The 19,109-nt window shown below is 43.1% G+C and overlaps 1 protein-coding gene across 1 annotated transcript in view; it reads left to right on the forward strand.

The window, feature by feature from the left end:
• LPAR1 (lysophosphatidic acid receptor 1) overlaps positions 1–19,109 on the forward strand; it is a 120,986-nt gene that overhangs the window by 28,827 nt on the left and 73,050 nt on the right. Inside the window, exon 2 of the mRNA XM_066604380.1 lies at positions 2,589–2,658. The gene's annotated coding sequence lies outside the window, so the exon portion shown is untranslated. The remainder of the gene's footprint in view (positions 1–2,588; positions 2,659–19,109) is intronic.

Here is a 19,109-nt window from a genome sequence, read left to right on the forward strand (position 1 = left end):
GCGGTCGTAGACATGTGCCCTAAAGGCGAAAACTTTTTTTAAGATGGCATGAGGCGGCACTCACCAAAAGCGCTTTAAAAATGCAGCATCTTATACATATATATATATATATAGACGAAAGCCCTCACTGAGTGACTGACTGACTCACTGACTGACTCACTGACTGACTCGCCACTAATTCTCCAACTTCCCGATGTCGTAGAAACATGAAATTTGGCACAAGCATAGATTATGTCCAAAATAGGAAAAGTTAATGGGTTCCAACTCGATTATTCAATTCTAAGCGCAAAATAATTAGCGTCCAAATTTTACGTACGTAATCTAATTCCCTCACTTCCCGGTGTCATAGAAACTTAAAATTTGGCACAAGCATTGATTGTTTCATAAATAGGAAAAGTTAATGGGTCCCAACTCGATTATTCAATTCTATGCGCAAAAGAATTAGCGTCCAAATTTTACGTACGTAATCTAATTCACTTCCTGATGTCATTTTATATAAAGGGAATGTCGCATGTTTGTTTCCTGGGTAACGCAAAGAACCATGCAAAATAGTGAACATATCTTTTTCCTCAGTATCTCTAAAGTAACCACGACTTCATAAGATTTTCCGTGTGAACACCAGATAAACACCAGTACCAAATTAACTCGGGCGAAGCCGGGTATATCAGCTAGTTTCACATAAGTGGAGGTACACCTGGAAGGCCGCAGTGCAAGCAAATGACGGACGTTTTGCGTCAACTGATGCTTCCTTTAGCCTTTGGGGACCATTCAATCTTCTATATAAAGTTTTGACTATTGCTATCATTATTATTTTAACAATGACTTTGAGTATAGCTTTCGGCTTCATCTAGAAGGCCACATTACTGTACTGCAGTAGGGCTTCCGTTCTTGAGCATAGGGTCTCCTCTGTACCTTCCTATGGAGGCATTCGCAGGTTTCATTTATGTGGGATTTCATACGAATCCCGTGAAGATTTTCCTGAATGCACAGGATGGGATTGAATTCTGTATCTGAAGCTAATATAAGGCTTCTGCACAGATCCATTATACTAACATGTGCGAGGAGCCTCAGGCTGATTGGCTTCCTATATAGTTGGTGTTAAAGAGAATCTTGTGGTTTAAACAAGGAAGTTACATGTCGGGTCCCACAGGGGACAGAAACTGTCGTCAGGGCTGCTTTACAGAGCTGGGAAATATGCTACTGTCATAGTAAAGGGTAAGAAATGAAGAAGTGGGACATGAGCATGAGTTTAAATGACTCTATACTGGCATTTAAAGCTATCCTATGCCCCGTGGTCCTTGCCATTGTAAAAACTCAATTCCAGTCCTTTTTTAAAAAATTTTTCAAGATTTTTCATTATACAACAAAATATGGAATTTTTCTTTCTTATTGTATTTGTTCTTTATATTCAAAAACATGCGTCAACATTTTTGGCAAAAAATTTGAATGGGCAGGTCTGAAAATTTCATTGGATAGGAAAAGGTGGGGGGTTTCCAGGCTATTTTTATTGATGACCTAGGGGGCACTATATCTCAATCAACAAGCAGTTGTTTGGCGACTTTGGTCTTTCACCATCATAAAACTTTGCTCATTGCTGCTCCTTGACCCCATGCCCAACCCTTCTCTATTCTCATCCTGGCATGGGACGGGCAATAGCAGACACATTCTACGCCTCCCTGAGACAAGACTGACAAGAATGGCTATCTCATGGAATCCAAAAAATGGAATGCGGCAGTGGGGAAGGCAAAAGATTACCTGGCGACATACATTTATAGAGAACTTGTGTTCTGTCGAACTTTCATAGGATGAGGCCAGAAAGGTTGCTTTTGATGGCCAACTTTGGCCTTTTTTTGTCAACCGATGCACCGAAAGGTGTGAGGGGACCTAAATCTAAGTAAGTCTATCCTCACGATAGGTCATGAATGGCTGATTGGCTGGGGTCGACCCCAACCGATCATCTGTTTGGTTGCCCACTGTCAATGGCAAAACACACGAGGTACAGAGCAGAATCAGAACACGCCAATACCTGTTTAGTGGCCAACGCTGGTAATTGCAGGCACAGCTTTCATTATTACAAGAGAATGCTTTACAACTTATACAAGTGTGGGCATTTACAAGCCATCACCTGAGGTAATGCTAGTTCATAATCAATTTACACCATCCCATGACTTTTGGCATTTGCGTGTATCTTTACTGAATCAATGCTTGTTTATTGCAGAATCAGGAGATCCAGTTGATTTGTTTGTGATTTGTTTTCTTCTTCGTATTCTGTTGGCTTTTTAACATAAAACAGGACTGCTTGATTTAAGCCAAATAGTTTCTTCTTTTCTTACAGAAAGCCAGAGAGATGACACAGCGCTGTATCTTCCAGCTGTTTTCTCTTATCACACAGTTGTGTTGTAAACTCGCTACTCTGAATACTAGAAAGAAAAAACTTACATTGCTTGTTACGATTTTTGTACTCCACTTGACCAATAGCATGAGAGCCAGCTGGCATATTAATATAACAGGATTTCACTATGAAACATATATTGTGATGCAAGTAGATGAATATAGAAAATTGATTCTTTACCGCTTTTATGTTTCAGGGCGAGAGCTTTAGAAGTTACCAGAAAGCACAGTGGTGATCCATACAAGACCAACGTGGCACCTCTGGATGTAAGTTACATTTTCTACTATGTAATGGCACTCTACTATAAGACAAATAAACACTGATGCTTTTATAAGATGGATCTGATAGATTCACAGGCGCTCTTGCTCACTGAGCCAGCAGGAAGTACAGTCGATGTTACATTAGATGGGCCACAAAGAAATGTAATTGTGGATTCTAACTTAAGGGTGTGGGAATCTTATGGAAAAAGAAAAAAGTTTGGCAAAAACTTTAAGTTAGCTAATAGAACAAAGTGTTGTTGGTCTTGTAAGACCCCCTAGTGCAGTGATGGCAAACCTTTAAGAGACCGAGTGCCCAAACTGCAACCCAAAACTCACTTATTTATCACAAAGTGCCAACACGTCAGGGAGCGGGGCTTATCATGACGCATGATTTTACCTCAGTCGCTATAAAAAGGACGGGGCTGTTTCCCTGGTATTAGGGACATCGCACGGCGGCCCCCACTAGTAATAGTGACATCCCACGGCGGCCCCCACTAGTAATAGTGACATCCCACGGCGGCCCCCACTAGTAATAGTGACATCCCACGGCGGCCCCCACTAGTAATAGTGACATCCCACAGTAGTAATGGTGCCCCCCTATGACCCACATAAGGTACTTACTCCTTCCTCATCGTGGAAGCGCCGCTGCTGCTTTGCTTGGGGCTGCTACCGTGTTTTCCCAAAAATAAGACAGTGTCTTATATTAATTTTTGTTTTAAAAGGTTTAACTTTTTTACATGTATAGCTGCCTGGACACTATTTAAATTGACTTTTTAAATTAACTGTTAGCAGGGCTTAATTTTGGAGTAGGGCTTATATTTAAAGCATCCTCAAAAAGCCTGAAAAATCTTTTTGCATCCTCAAAAATTCTGGAAAATCATGCTATGTCTTATTTTCAGGGTATGTCTTATTTTCAGGGAAACGGTAGCAGTGCAGATCCCAGGTGCACACTGTGACGTCAGTGTACTGCCGAATGCCTCCTCTTCTGCTCTCACAGAACCCAAGAGGAGATGTTAGGGGAGGGGGGAGGAGGATCCCGGCTGCACACTGATGTTACAGTGTGCGCCGGGATCAGTGCCATTAGCAGCACTAAGTGAGTACCTGCAGGGGAGCTGCGGCATCCCTGCTGGTATTCACTATCGTGGTGAGCGACCGACGGCTCTGCGTGCCAGCAGGGAGGGCTCTGCGTGCCGCCTCTGGCACGCGTGCCATAAGTTCGCCACCACTGCCCTAGTGTATTTGGGGCTGTGAGCTGTCTGTACTAATTCACAGAGAGATGCAACCGTCAGGCATGTGGTCCGGGATCCTGTTGTGTCACCACAAAAAGTAACTTCACAACTTCCTGTGTCATGTGGTGGAGGGTCGCAGACACACAACGGGGGGTTCTGGATGATAAACATATATTAGTGAGCTGGGTGTTCTGACATTATTAAAATGTGTTTCGGCTCTCTGGATAACCCCTTTAATGGTTTGGACTATGACACATCATTATCTCATAAAGATAGCTCATCCATAAAGTAAATGTTGACATTCTTTTTGAATGACTCCACCTTGGAGGGATGAGGGGCTAATAAATCCCGGCTCCACTCTTTACAAGAGACACCTGTACTGATGTTTGATGATTTCCAAGGAGTGTTGGAGGCCGAATGACATTTTTTGGCTGTAGAACATTACGAATGATTAAAGTTTATGCAAAAAGCCCGAAAACAAACAAAAACAGTGAAAGTATGAGGTAGATAGCAGAAATTAGCTTTAGAAGTTAGATTTGATTTTCATAGACCGTAAACGCAGTGATAACATTTTGACTCAAGATCCTTGGCCAGGCCTGTAGTTGGCTCAGAAAAATACAGAATCCGTGGGGGGTCGTTTATGGAATGACTTACGGCAATTTTTTTTCTGGCGCAAAAGTAAAGTGCAAATTTTTACGCAAGTCGAATTTGTAACTTTGATATTTAGATGCTTTGTAGCCAATTTCCTAAAGTAAGTGGGGCCTTATAAATGTGGTATAGACTCCCACAGGCCAAGAAAGTAACTATAAAGTATGCAGAAATTATAGTGCGTATCTATGTTCTGGTGCACCAACTGGTGAGAGAAATGCTGAATTTAGTAAGAGGTGTACATCTCTTACTTCAGACGGATCCAGGAGGACTTCTTCGGAGGGTGTGGGGGATTTGGCAAGGGGTGAAGTATAGGGGAGGCTCATAGCCAACTGGTGTAGACTGACTGTGTGCCTACAAAGGAAGAGGCAGTGGTGGTAGTTGAGGCATGCTGTGTCATTCACTCTACGACCTGTTCTGCCTGCTGCAGATGTAACACATGGACTGAACCACTTCTAAGGAATGGCAGCGGGCTTGCCTCGCCTCCTGCAGAACGTGAAGCCATTGCTTCAGTGGAGCTTCTTGAAGTGCCCACTTGGGCCGGCCTCTACTATCATGACTACTGACATGTTCCCCCCCTGCCCCTTGCATAACGTTTGCAGGTATATTTCTATTGGCCAGACTTGTGACTTTGAAAAATCAGTAAGGCCACAAATAGAGAACTGCAGTATTCCCCACACAATGGTGTAGTTTGTCTCTCTGCTGCTATATATGGTGACATCAGCAGAAATATACACTCTGCAGAGCATCTCTCCTACAGTTCTGAACATGTTTTCTATAGGCTTATAAAGTTCTATGGTGCCTGCGATACCATGTACTTTGCCTCTCTGCTGCTATATACAGTGACAGCAGCAGAAATATATGCTCTGCAGACTCTTTCTCCCAAATCCCACAGCATGTGTGGTATAGACATATACCCTTCATGCAGCTTCTCTGGTCCCTCCAATACCTCTGCTGTATACAGCTTTTCACACCAGCAGCAATATATTCTCTGCAGACTATCTATATAGAGATTTCTATAGAGCATGTTTTCTATAGACACATCAACTTGATGTAGCTTCAATGTTCCCCACACTAGCTTGCAGCCTCTCTGTCCTGTGTTGGGCTTTAAAGTGTCTACTGATAACACAGTGCCTATGTTATATCTGGTTGGGTCATGTGCTGCACATATGTAAGGTGGAGGTCACATTCGGTGGCATCATCAAGGCTGCTGAGCGGTAGCACACCGACCTCTGTAGCTGACATAATGGGAAAGTCAATTTTCCAGCAAATTTTCATCAATACTGGAGCCGGACTCATCAATCCGATTTGGAGGAAATTGGGTGGATTTTATCGCCAGGCCGATCATGACGAGCAACATTAATAGTTTTCTTTAAAAGTACATTCAACATAAGAGCCTGATTTCTACAACAGTTCGTCTTCGGATGACACTTCCCCCTTAATGTACAGAATGGAATTAGGAAATGAAACCACACAACTGCATAACAGGAATAACAGTAGTTAGTTCTAGACTTTTTTCTTGAGAAAATATGACGTGAAGAGTCAGCTGTGCGGGACATCGCCGCCTCGTGTAAACAGTAGTCTGCTTTCACATCTGCGTTCAGGATTCCGCTTTTCTGCTCCATTAAGGGAACAGGAAAGGGGAATCCCCTGGCCGTCTTATGATGGAACTGAATGAACCCCATTGACTATATCGGAGTCCGCTCAGCATTTTCCCGGTTGAAAAAGTCTGGCACGCTGCGCTTTTTTTTCCAGTATTTGGTGCCGGATTTGCGATAGAACCTGCGAATGGAGAATCCTACACAGGTGCCAAAGCAGCCTTACTGCACTTTCTGTGGTCATTGATGGTCTTACACTTTATCTTTTACACTGGTGACTCAGAAATGTCTCAGTTTTTATGCATTTGACTTTATTGTTGAGCAGTTTTCTTTTTCTTTTAAAGTTAGCAATTTTTTTTAATGACAATAGCAAAACTATCGTTTGCCGGATGCTGAGATAGCGGAACATTTTTCTATAATCTATGTTGTAATAGGTCACATTCAGGACTATGAATCATATGTAGTCCTGATGGACTGTCCATACCAGAGCTCATATACCAAAATTAGTGTGGATAACATATGCTGCAAGCCCCATAGCATTAATGAGACTGTTTAATCAGGGGATGGAGAGTCGGGCCAGGGAGCTCCCATATATGAATGTCTGACTCATTTCTAGCTGCGCGGTAAATACTTGCAAATGTGAGTTTTTAAAAACCCCAACCCTGTAGAGATGGACATAAGTGACACAGCCAGGGCAGCTGGGGCTCCGTTCAGACTCGGCATGTAATGCTAGACTAGAAGGTCATGCATGCAGGATTTTTTTGGTCTGGCAATAATACTAGACAGGTGCAGGAACCGAGCGGAGGGCATTATAGTCAACGGGGTCCGTTGAGCTCAGTTTAGTTCTGCTATGGGACAAATTCATTCATCCATCCAGGAGGGCAGGAAAATGGAATCTGTAGCGCAGATGTGAAGCCTTAAGGCATTGGACAGGCTTCTTTCAAGTCTAAGAGCAGATAAGGAGGCAGTAAGTGCATAAATGGAGAAGAAGGACTATTTTTTGTGGTTTGGGAAGTTTCCGTTGTGCATGTAGGATTGTGGCATTCTGATAGGACATCTAGGTTATCCTGAATAGGAGCACAAAAAATACCCGCAAGGAGTATAAAGCCAAACAGTTGTTCATTAAAGACATACCCTTTATTTGGAAATCCTGCATGTATTTGTATGTGCTTGTTATCCCAAATGTATGATAAATGTGTGGCAGCACTGGAAGGGGAGGAGCTTTGCTTAATTTTGCTTTTTTTCCCTAAATTTTATTATTTTTGTATAAAGGAGAAAAGTGCTTACTTTTAATTTTGGGAAGCTGGCGCTTACATTTACATTATTTTTGCCAGTTCAGTAACAAACATTTTTACCGTATTTCCCTTTTTAAGCTACATCAGAAAGGTCAACTTACTGTCACAACAGCCTGGTCTACAGAATCGCAGTGTTCTATTAAAGGGGATGTACCCAAATCTAAAGTTATCCCCTATTCACAGGGGATAACTTTATGGTCGATGGGGTATGAACAGGGGTCCCAAAGATCTCCGCATGAATAGAGTGAGGTATGCGCATTCACATCATTGTTCCATTCATTTGAATGGCAGTGCTGAACGATGCTGAGCACTTGCATTTGGCAATCTACGGCTCTGTCATTGAAATGAATGGGGTGGCGACATGCAGTAGCCATATTTACCTGTATACTAATACAAAGATGCTCAAGAGCAAGTACAAACCCCACTGCCCAGCAGAATACAGAAAGGTGGATTGCTATGCGGAGGAGCATTACCCAAGAATGCAAGATACTGATGAACAACCACTTATACCTACCACAAAATGGGGGGAGTGACTGCTTAGTATTATACTTGCACATAGATAAGGTATACAAAGGGTGCCAAGTTCCACTGATAAGTGTAGTGCACCATGCAGGCTTATAACCTATTAATGATGTGACATACAATTCAGTCCGGTAGGTTGCCCTGTACCTCAAAGTGAACCACACTGGACAGATATCCAGGGCTTCCCCAACATCTAGAGTCAGATAGCTTACTGCAAAAACAATGATGAATACAGATAAATTCAAGGCATTAGTAGTTTGGCCAAATTTGGTAAGCTCGCTACCCACGTCAAGGGTCCTTTACAAGTAATCCGCCATCAAATCACCAACTTAAATAGGCAGATTGTAAACTCTAATGAGATTTTACAGAGTATGTAGGACATCCCCAGTCTTGTTCTAAAACAATTAACAGAGTTAAAAAAAAAAAGGAGTGGCTAATTAACTCTACAAGGGGGTTATTTTTGGCTTGTGACTTTTTAGGTGTTCACATACAAATGCAGTGAGATGGGATAATTGTGTCTATTATGTCGTGAGTGGAATCAGTGTTTTATGTAGTTGGCACCATTTTGAAATAATTGGAACGATTTGCGCCAAATTAAACATTTTCTTCCATACAGACAGCGGACAAAAGGTGCTTCAGTGTTTCCAGTTCCTTATTAAGTGTACTTTAAGAAAAACAGCTCAAACAATGTATAATCCTGTTCCTTATATAATCAAGACAAAACGGAAAGTAATATTTGCACTCGAAAACTAATAGTTCTTGCCATGATACAATTAGTCTTTCCTGTCTTTATTCCATAAGCAGAGAGTCTGATAGGATTTATGTCTTTATGGAAACTCAGGAAATAGTTGAGAAAATGGTCGTCCCGGGTTCCCGGCAAAATATTGTTCGTGTTGCAACGGACACCAGATTTGTTTTTTTGCAATACTTCCCATTTAATATAATAGGAACATTAAACTGAGGAATACGGGAACATATATATGGGGTTAGTAGCAGACAATACGTTTGGTGCATGGTGTACAATAGACCAACTTGTATCTATGGCATGACGGAGGAAAGAAAGGGGCCTCAGGAAACCTCCACTGTATAAGAGGAAGCCAAATAAGAATGCTATAGGAGTTTATGCCGAAGGAAAGATCTTACTTATCAGTATATAGTCATGAGATTATTGCGATGTCTCTGAGCACATGAGACAAGATATTACTTTCCCACATTGAAAGAAATGCAGTAGAAATAGATCATTTATAAAAAAAAAGTTACAACACAATCCCTTTAATTTGGTATTTCATAATCCAAGCTGATAATCTGGTTCTTGTTAACCAACATAGAACTGTGGAATTTGTAGACACTACATTTTTTACCGCTTTTACATAAATTTCATTTACCTGCTATAACTGCTATTACAGAATGTTTCTTAATCCGGCACCCAAAGATGCAGCATTTTCAAAAAATTGAAAATCCTATTGCTTCGAAATATGTTGTGGTCTGACTGGCAGGTCAGCCCCCGTTTCCTTAGAATGAAGCGGGTCCCAGAGGCTGAAGCTCCACTGAGCATGAAGCAGTGGCATATTATAGCGGTATTCCATCACATGTCCTTTTAACCCTTTCCAATGCAGTGTTGGACCTTCTCGAACATTGAGGTTTCCCTATATAGCTCCCGTGTCTGCGAGGTCCGACACATGTTTCTAAGACTAAGCAGACGAGAGGTCCGACATCGGAGTTCTCTTCCGTAGATGTATATTTCAGTATGCAGAAGAGAATTCCGATGTTGATAGATAGATACCGTGTTTCCCCGAAAATAAGACCCCGTCTAATATTAATTTTTGCTCCAAAAGAGGCAACAGATCTTATTTTCGGGGGATGTCTTATTATACTAACCTAGCAGGCTCGGTCCATGTTCCTCCTGCTGCTCTCCAGAGCTCCGACGCCCTTCTTGCAGTCCTTCGGGCACCAACAGAAGATCACTTCCTGGTTACGGGATTCATAAATCCCGCCTCCAGGAAGCAATGTCTCTGATTGGCTGAGCACGCTTGAGAACCAATCATTGCAGTGCTCAATGAACCAATGCAACGGCTGTGATTGGTTCTTGGACCGCTGCATTGATTGGCTGAGCAGGGGTCAAAGAACCAATCACAGTCATCGCGTTGCAGGGGTGAGATTTATGAATTGGCTGAGCCATGGCATTGATTGTGGGCAGTCGAGGACTGCAAGAAGCACGCCGAAGCAGCATGAGGGACCTCTACCGAACCTGCTAGGAAATGTATTCCCTTTTTTCTTTTTAATGTAATGCAACTAGCACTTATTTTTGGCGTATGGCTTATAGTTCAAGCCTTCCCAAATATCCCAAAAAATCTGTGTAGGGCTTATTTTCAGGGTAGGTCTTTTTTTCAGAGAAACGGGGAAGATAGAAATGAGATAGTGAGAGAGATAGTAAGATAGATGTGAGATAGATACAGTGTTTCCCCCAAAATAAGACACTGTCTTGTATTAAATTTTGCCCCCAAAGAGGCACAGTGTCTTATCTTTGGGGGGTGGGGGGTATATGCTCACCTCGCAGCCGGTGTCTGTGTCCCCCCCCCCCCCGATGATCTGCATACTGCTGCCTTAAAACTCTGCGCCACACGAGGCCCCATAAATGTGTAGCTGGTCGTGGCGTCAACCAGCAAAATCAGGGGGTCTCAAGTGTCAGCTTCTTTGTACAGCCTCTCTAGGATTAAAAAGGTTGCCTATGAGGAGATAATCCCGGTGAAGGACATTACAACTTTTTGGGGTACAGAATTGACAAAACTGAGTTGAGTGTTCGAAGCAAAGGAAAATGGCCAAGTGTAATGATGTATACCCAGAGGCCATCACATTTCAAGACGTTGTACAATTCTCTTGTTCTAAAATAAAATACACATTCCAGGGCAACTTCAAGTGTTTCTTGGCAGCTGAATGCAACTATCGGATAGAAATTCAAAAACTAAAAGGAAAACCAAATACGTATCTTGTGTCTGCAGCGCAGCTTACTGCTTGGTTACCGGTCAGCGCAGACTTTGTGCTGTTATATTGTATCGACAAGAGGTTCTCTAAGTTGGAAAGAATTCTTGATTCTTCTGGAGAACGGCACAGGATATGCACAATTCATTCCATCAGTGGAAATTTGGAGCAGGGTTGTGCTGACTTGACAGAATGTGACTTCCAGAATGATTACAATCATTGGCTGATTCACCAGGTTATGACTGTAATAGTGTATATGGGTTACCATAGACTTGTTTTTTCAGACCCTTATGTTCTATAGATAAGTATCACAAGACAAATACCATATATTAGGAGGAGTTAGTTCTTTTTTCAGACTACAGTAAAACTCCAGCAAAAGAATTTAACAGCAAGAATGTTGACTAGCGGGTTACTATTACAAGCAGCGGTTTACAGTGTAAGCAACCTTTTACATTGCAAGAACATGCGAGCAACGGAAAAGTAGTGATTGTATATCCGTTGCTTGGCATACGTGTACACGTAATTATAATTGGGTAGATTTGATTGTTCATTGGATCATGACTCTAGTCAACCCTTCTGCCATTTCCTTCTATTCAGAAAATCGTTATAGCGCCTCTTTACATGAAAGAATTTGAAGCAGATGAATGATGATTTTTAGATCTGCATGAAAGATCCAATCAGCGAAAATCTAAGTCTACATAAAGGAGGACATCTTAAGGCTCATTTACACGCAAAGACAATCTTTCAAATGACTGAAAAATTGACAGTTTTAGTGACCGTTTTGCATAAAGTACCAATGGGCACTAATGTCCTTTAGTACTTTATCAGCTTCATTTGCATGCAAATGAGGCTCCAGCAGCTGTTTACAAATCCCAGCATGTGGTCTGGACTTTGCACTCAGCTGCATTGCATTTGCATGGGCTACTGCGGGCTGTCAGCTGAATACAATGTAATCAGCTGATCCCATGGAGAACATAGCACGTGGTCCCTGCTATCTCTCTCCGGCTGAACAATGGATTTTATGCTCACCTAAAAATGATCGGTCAGCTGAAGAGTGAAAGATGGATGCATTTACATGCAATGATTAATGCTTAAAAGCCATAGTTTGAACGAATTTTGAGTGATAACCTTTGCGTGTAAATAGGGCTTAATTGGTTAATAGCTTTGTACTCCTTGGGTCCCTCATTGAATCATAGTGGCAGCTTGACAGTTGAGTTAAAGCATATGGCCCTGGTGAGCATTGACCCAATATGGAAGTGCAAGGATGTCTCAGTCACCATCAAACAAAGGTTAATCACAGCCATCATCTTCCTGATTACAACATACGGCTGTGAGTCATGGACATTGAGGATAGCAGACAGAAGAAAAATTGAAACTTTCGAGCTGTGGTGTTGGAGAAAATGTTTACAAATCCTCTGGAAAGCTAGCATCACCAACAAAGCTGGCCTAGACCATATCAACCTAGAAGTGTCTTTGGAAGGCTAGATCACCAGGCAGAGACTGACTTACTTTGGACATATGATGAGTGCGAATTCGATGGAGAAGGAGATGCTATCTGGAATAGTCGGTGGTAAAAGGAAACTCAAGACAAAAGCCATGTTGGCTGGACACCATCAAGAAGGACACAGGAATGGACATCAGGCAATTTAAAGCAGCCATAGAAAATAGAGAAGCATGGAGAAGACTACCCTACAGAGTATCCAAGAGTCGGACATGATGGAATGGGTAGAATTGGAATTCTCATTTACAGTAGGAGGAGCAGCTGTGGAGCACAAACCTCTGAAACTGAAGGAAGTTAAATATTGTGCGTTATTTAACTGGGATGCAGGTAAATGTTTTTTCATCCATAGCAATCCTGATATATTGACTGGATATGGCAAACAGTACAAAACTGATTGGTTCAAGTCTGACCACTCACTCATATGTTGCATTCACTGTAATGGAGAGTGACTGCATATAAGTAGCCACCTCTCCATATAAGAGGGGGTTCTGGACAGGATCAGTGAAATACATAAGTGTGTATGAACATTATTTTCATGTTGATATTGTCTGGAAAAGTAAAAGGGAGATTCATACAGATTCCATTAACTCTCATAGCCTGTAGCTCGCCACAAGAGAACAGGGCGTATTACAGGTGAACTAGGTCAAGTATGGGGCACATTTCCTCTTTGAAGATGCTTTCCTCTATGTTCAGCCAAGTGCTGTCAGCCTAAAACTGCAGTTAATTGGAAAACATAATTAAAGGCTATTGTATGGTAATGTGTCGTTATAGCAAACTACTGTGGATACAGATTGCAGAATTAGCCATAGGGCTCCAAACTGTAAATTCATGTGAAGCATGCCTTGGCCCATATCCAGTGCTTGGCTATACTATTTGTATCATATTGGGCACCAGAGTTGGAAACAACATTCTGACAATTTATATCACCCTACTTAGGGCTGCTTCACAATGGCAAGGGTCGTACCAGGCCATTATTCACGGCCCGATATTGCTCTCACAATCCATATGACACCCCTGGATGGGAGGCATTTTCATGTTAAAACAGCCTTGAATCCCTTTACCCCTGTGGTAAATCCCTTCACCTCCGCCACGAGTGAAGGGATTTCCCCACCGCATCTAAAGGGATTCCCCACCGCATCTGAAGGGATTCCCCACAGGGCTGAAAGGATTCCAAGTGACAGCCACTGCAGAGAATCAGGGAGTTCTTCCATTGCTTTCAATGGGGCATACTTCTTTATTAGAGACTAGCGTACCCGTCGCGCGTTGCTGCGAAGACAGACATACATACATACATTCGTTTTTATATATCTAGATGACGGCAGCAGCGACCACTGAGGTTTTGTAGGCCGCTGCTTCCCCCTTGCAGGCTGAATAAAATAGCCGTTGTGTGGAACATCCAATTTATCCGGCTGCTGTGGCTTCTTGGGAAGATAGCCTAGTACATGTTTGCCCACTTCCAACTCCAATGGAGACTGACTGTAAATGGCTGGCGTGCTCTAGTATTTATGGTTTCAAGCTGTACGTGTCATTGCATACAGTCTATCTATCTATCTATCTATCTATCTATCTATCAGGGTTATTGCATACAGTCTATCTATCTATCTATCTATCTATCTATCTATCTATCTATCTATCTATCTATCTATCTATCAGGGTTATTGCATACAGTCTATCTATCTATCTATGACATCAGGAAATGAGAGAATTAGATTCCGTACGTAAAATTTGAACGCTAATTCTTTGGCGCTTTGAATTGAATAATCGAGTTGGGACCCATTAACTTTTCCTATTTATGACATAATCAATGCTCGTGCCAAATTTCAAGTTTCTATGACATTGGGAAGTGAGAGAATTAAGTTGGGATGAGACATAAGGCCTTGCCCATAAGCATTCCCCAACCTCCAAGAACTGAACCTACCTACCTGCGCGTTGCTGCGAAGACAGACATACATACATACTTCGTTTTTATATATCTAGATGACGGCAGCAGCGACCACTGAGGTTTTGTAGGCCGCTGCTTCCCCCTTCCAGGCTGAATAAAATAGCCGTTGTGTGAGAATCGCTGGGGGGGGGAGACATTCTTACTGCTGGGAGAATTGCTGGGGGGGGAGGGGGAGACATTCTTACTGCTGGGAGAATTGCTGGGGGGGGGGGGGTGGGAGACATTCTGACTGCTGGGATAATCGCTGGGGGGGATGGGAGACATTCTGACTGCTGGGAGAATCGCTGGGGGGGGGGATGGGAGACATTCTGACTGCTGGGAGAATCGCTGGGGGGGGGAGACATTCTGACTGCTGGGAGAATCGCTGGTGGGGGAGCGGAGGCATGACTGCTGGGAGAATCGTTGGGGGGAGGGGGGGCATGGTGACTGCCAAGAAAATCTCTGTGGGGGAAGGGGGGCATGATGACTGCCAGGAGAACCGCTGGGGGGGAGCCATTATGACTGCTGGGGGAACCGCTTGGGGGGAGGGGGGCATTATTATTGCTGGCGGACAGCTGGGGGTGGCATTGTGACTGCTGGTGGACCACTGGGGGGGGGTATTATGACTGCTGGGGGAACCGCTGGGGGGGGGGGGAGCGGGCATTATTACTGCTGGGGGACCGCTGGGGTATGTCACTCTTATTACTAATGGGGGGAGTGTCACTATTATTACTGCTGTGGGATGTCACTATTATCGCTGGGGTGAAGGTGTCACTATTACCGCTGGGGTATGTGTACATGTGGCAGAAATGGGCAGGGCTCTTTCAGAATAGACCGGGTGCAGATTTTGACTGCTTTTTAGATGCGGAAATGCTGCAGAATTTTCCACAGAAATCTCCGCTGAGGACATTCTGCAGTATTTCCGCGTCCAAAAAGCAGTCAGAATCTGCACCCGGTCTAATCTGAAACAGCCTTGTCCTTTTTAGAACGACGGGGGTAAAATCATATGTTGTGATAAGCCCCGCCCCCTGACGTGTTGGCACTTTGCGATACATTTGTAGTTTGGGCACTCGGTCCCTAAAAGGTTCGCCATCACTGGCCTAGTACATGTTTGCCCACTTCCAACTCCAATGGAGACTGACTGTAAATGGCTGGCGTGCTCTAGTATTTATGGTTTCAAGCTGTACGTGTCATTGCATACAGTCTATCTATCTATCTATCTATCTATCAGGGTTATTGCATACAGTCTATCTATCTATCTATCTATCTATCTATCTATCTATCTATCTATCTATCTATTTATCTATCTATCTATCAGGGTTATTGCATACAGTCTATCTATCTATCTATCTATCAGGGTTATTGCATACAGTCTATCTATCTATGACATCAGGAAATGAGAGAATTAGATTTTGTAGGCCGCTGCTTCCCCCTTGCGGGCTGAATAAAATAGCCGTTGGGTGGAACATACAATTTATCCGGCTGCTGTGGCTTCTTAGGAAGATATCCTAGTACTTGTTTACCCACTTCCAACTCCAATGGTAATTGGCTGGCGTGCTCTAGTGGTTCCAAGCTGACGTGTCATAATAGAGCCTTAATGACATCACAATGCAGCTTTATAGAACATGTTGGGGCATGTTCAAGGGCGTCCGATGTTGATGACATCAGTGATGACATCACAATAGCAGGTGGCTTACTTATTCGATCTACGTGGGGGGGGGGGGGGCGTAACTTTCGACGACGCTCGCGCGCCATTTATCGTAGGATATTTGTACTATGCCTATAATCTTCCCAGGAGTGTACTCAGCAACTTCCCAAAGTTTCATGGCGATCGGATGAATGGTGTAGTAGCGCATAAAGGACAAACAGACACGCACGCACGCACGCACGCAGACACGCACGCAGACAGACATACATTCAATTTTATATATATAGATGAGCGAACCTACTTGGCCACGCCCAAGTACCGCGATTTTCGAGTACTTCCGTACTCGGGCGAAAAGATTCGGGGGGCGCCGTGGGTGAGTGGGGGGTTGCAGCGGGGAGTGGGGGGGAGAGGGAGAGAGAGAGAGCTCCCCCCTGTTCCCCGCTGCTACCCCCCGCGCCGCCACGCCTCCTCCCGCCCCCCGGCGCCCCCCGAATCTTTTCACCTGAGTACTGAAGTGCTCGAAAATCGCGATGCTCGATCAAGTAATTACTCGAAACGAGTAGGTACGCTCATCTCTATTCTTTATGCATTCAGTACTTTCCTGTCAGGGTCATGCGACTTCTGAAAATGTCCCGATCAGGCAGACATACATTTCTGTCATAATTGAAGCTAGTTGGTGGTGTAAACTGGGCTTGAGCAAAAATTTTACTTTTGTACGCCTAAATCCTGGTGTAGACCTGTTAGTAAATGTCCCCCATAATGCCAAGTAATTCTCAGGGGGTCAGAATGAGATCACATGACCACCTGAGGAGAACTCCAGGAGTTTCAGATAGAAAGGAATAACTGAACAAGGCAGTACTAGCCTTTGAATACTTCGGTATTGTTCAAACACTTCTATCACAGTGGCTCCTTCATTTTGGAATTAGCTGGAAGGAAAAACATGGCAGATAACGTTTACCTGGATTTCCAGCTTACAACTGAATGGTCATATAATAATAAAAGAAATTATGTTAAACAGCAAGCTTTAGAGACTACTTGTGCTTCTTCATGACTGAAGAGGAGACCCAAGTATTCTGGAAAGCTTGCTGTTTAACCTCATTTCCTTTTATTGTTGTTAGCCATTCTACACATCTGCAAAGAATATTATTGTGTTTCTTTTACTGAGAATTAAACTACCAAACTTTTATATCAATAGGACTGAAATCATTTTGATACCGTGATCTGTTATCTTTGGTTTTGCAGGCAAGTTAAGCCTAAGGCAATACTTTAAGACACATCACCATTATAACACATTAACAACGCGGTCTGATAACATCCCAGAGGTAAATAACGTAGTCGGCTCTGCTACATCTGTACATGATCAATTGTATGGGATGCGAAAGAGTTCTTTTTAGCTAAGGGTGAGAAATCCTTTGATGTGGTGTACAAAAAGCTCCTTAAACTCCCCCACTGTTGTGTGCGCTGCGAACTACTTCAATGCGCCTTAACATAACTCATTCACGCTTTGCCGTTCACATCCAGATCATAAACCAAAGCTCAGATCGGAGACAATAGGAAAGAACTCCCTGGGAAACAGACGCTTCGCAATGAACTTTCTGGGCCTTGGAGTTTTATCAGCACAATCCAGACTGTCAAGGGAGCATTACCCCTTCTGCCATTGTGTGGTTCGCGACAAACACAAGGAAACACTGGGAGCTGGTTAGAATGGAGAAAACTATGGAATGCTCAGCATAGGCACGAGATAAAGGGCCACTGAAGGGACAATTTCCAAAGTTTTTCCTGATTGGCGGCCAATAATTTGCCAACATCTTGTACAAGGAAGTTGGGAGAATTTTGATCTGATATACCAATATGCAGTAGAAGTCTAATAAGTCACAAGTGGCTCCGAGGTTTATGGTACGATCGGCAGATTGGATTCTTCATCTTACTATATGGTGTTACATGCCATCTACGTTCACATCCACACTTAGTTCTTCCGTCTGGGTTCCATCAAGTTTCTCATCAAGATAGAGCAGCATGCAGAAATCTTCTAGATGTCAACCAGATGGAAGCCTCAACCAACCTCATTATAAGGGCTTGTTTACGCGAACGATCTTCTCGCACAAGTTTTGTGCGATGTGAGACGCAAAAAACTCGCACGAATGTGAAGTCTATTTTTTTTAATGGATTTATTATTTGGGCGTTCCCTCGGAATGTATCAGCCATTGTTTTCTATGGAACCTTGAAAGAAATCGCATGTGCATGCGTGTGCGATACTTCCCATTGAAGTCAATGGGAAGCATTTGCCTTTTTTTCACACCCGGCGCTTAAGCAAAAACATACCGCTTCACAGTGAAAAATTGCAAGTTGGCAAGATACTTATGCTGATACCATGTTTGCCAGTGTGAATGTAGCCTTAGTCAATGGGGTCTGTAAAGCATTCTTTTTTGGGGGGGTTCATTGAGCTGAGCTCATATAGGGTATCTTTAGGCAGTTTGACATTTCAGATGTTCCAGTCACTAATAGTTGAGTAGTGTCCCCTTCACATATAGGCAGCAATGTACTATTGGTTGAGGGCTTGCTGCATTTCTTGGAAGTTCAATACGCTCAATCTCTAGGATCTTGTGGTATGTTATCTCTCATTGACGTCATCATACAGTATAAGACTACTTCCTGCACACCGGAGGCTATTCGGGGAATAACTAATAATAAGCGGAGTGCAAACATGTTAAGAATCATTGAGAAGATGTGACGGACGAGGCTACTGTAAGGCCTTATACTACGGGTATGATTCCATGGGCTCTAGGATTCCTTCCCATGCAGAACACCTGCACTATTTTCGGGGGTAGTGAGGCACTTCGGATGAGATTTAGGGTGGATTAACATGGGGCTTAAATTGACATCACAAAAGTTGCATGTTTTACATGGAAATGGTGCAGATTCCGCTCTTTCCAATGTAAAAGGCATAATCTGCAGCAATTCCGTGGACATTCCACACCCAAATCCACACATAAGCCGTGCAGATTTTGTGGCAGATTTGCCTGTGATATATTTTTAGGCGACTCTTAAAAAAAAACATCCTATCCGCATGCGGAGAAAAAAATCTGCACGGATTTCATGTGGAAATTGACATGATG

This window comes from Eleutherodactylus coqui, chromosome 5 (assembly GCF_035609145.1).
Source record: "Eleutherodactylus coqui strain aEleCoq1 chromosome 5, aEleCoq1.hap1, whole genome shotgun sequence".
In the NCBI taxonomy this organism is placed as follows: domain Eukaryota; kingdom Metazoa; phylum Chordata; class Amphibia; order Anura; family Eleutherodactylidae; genus Eleutherodactylus; species Eleutherodactylus coqui.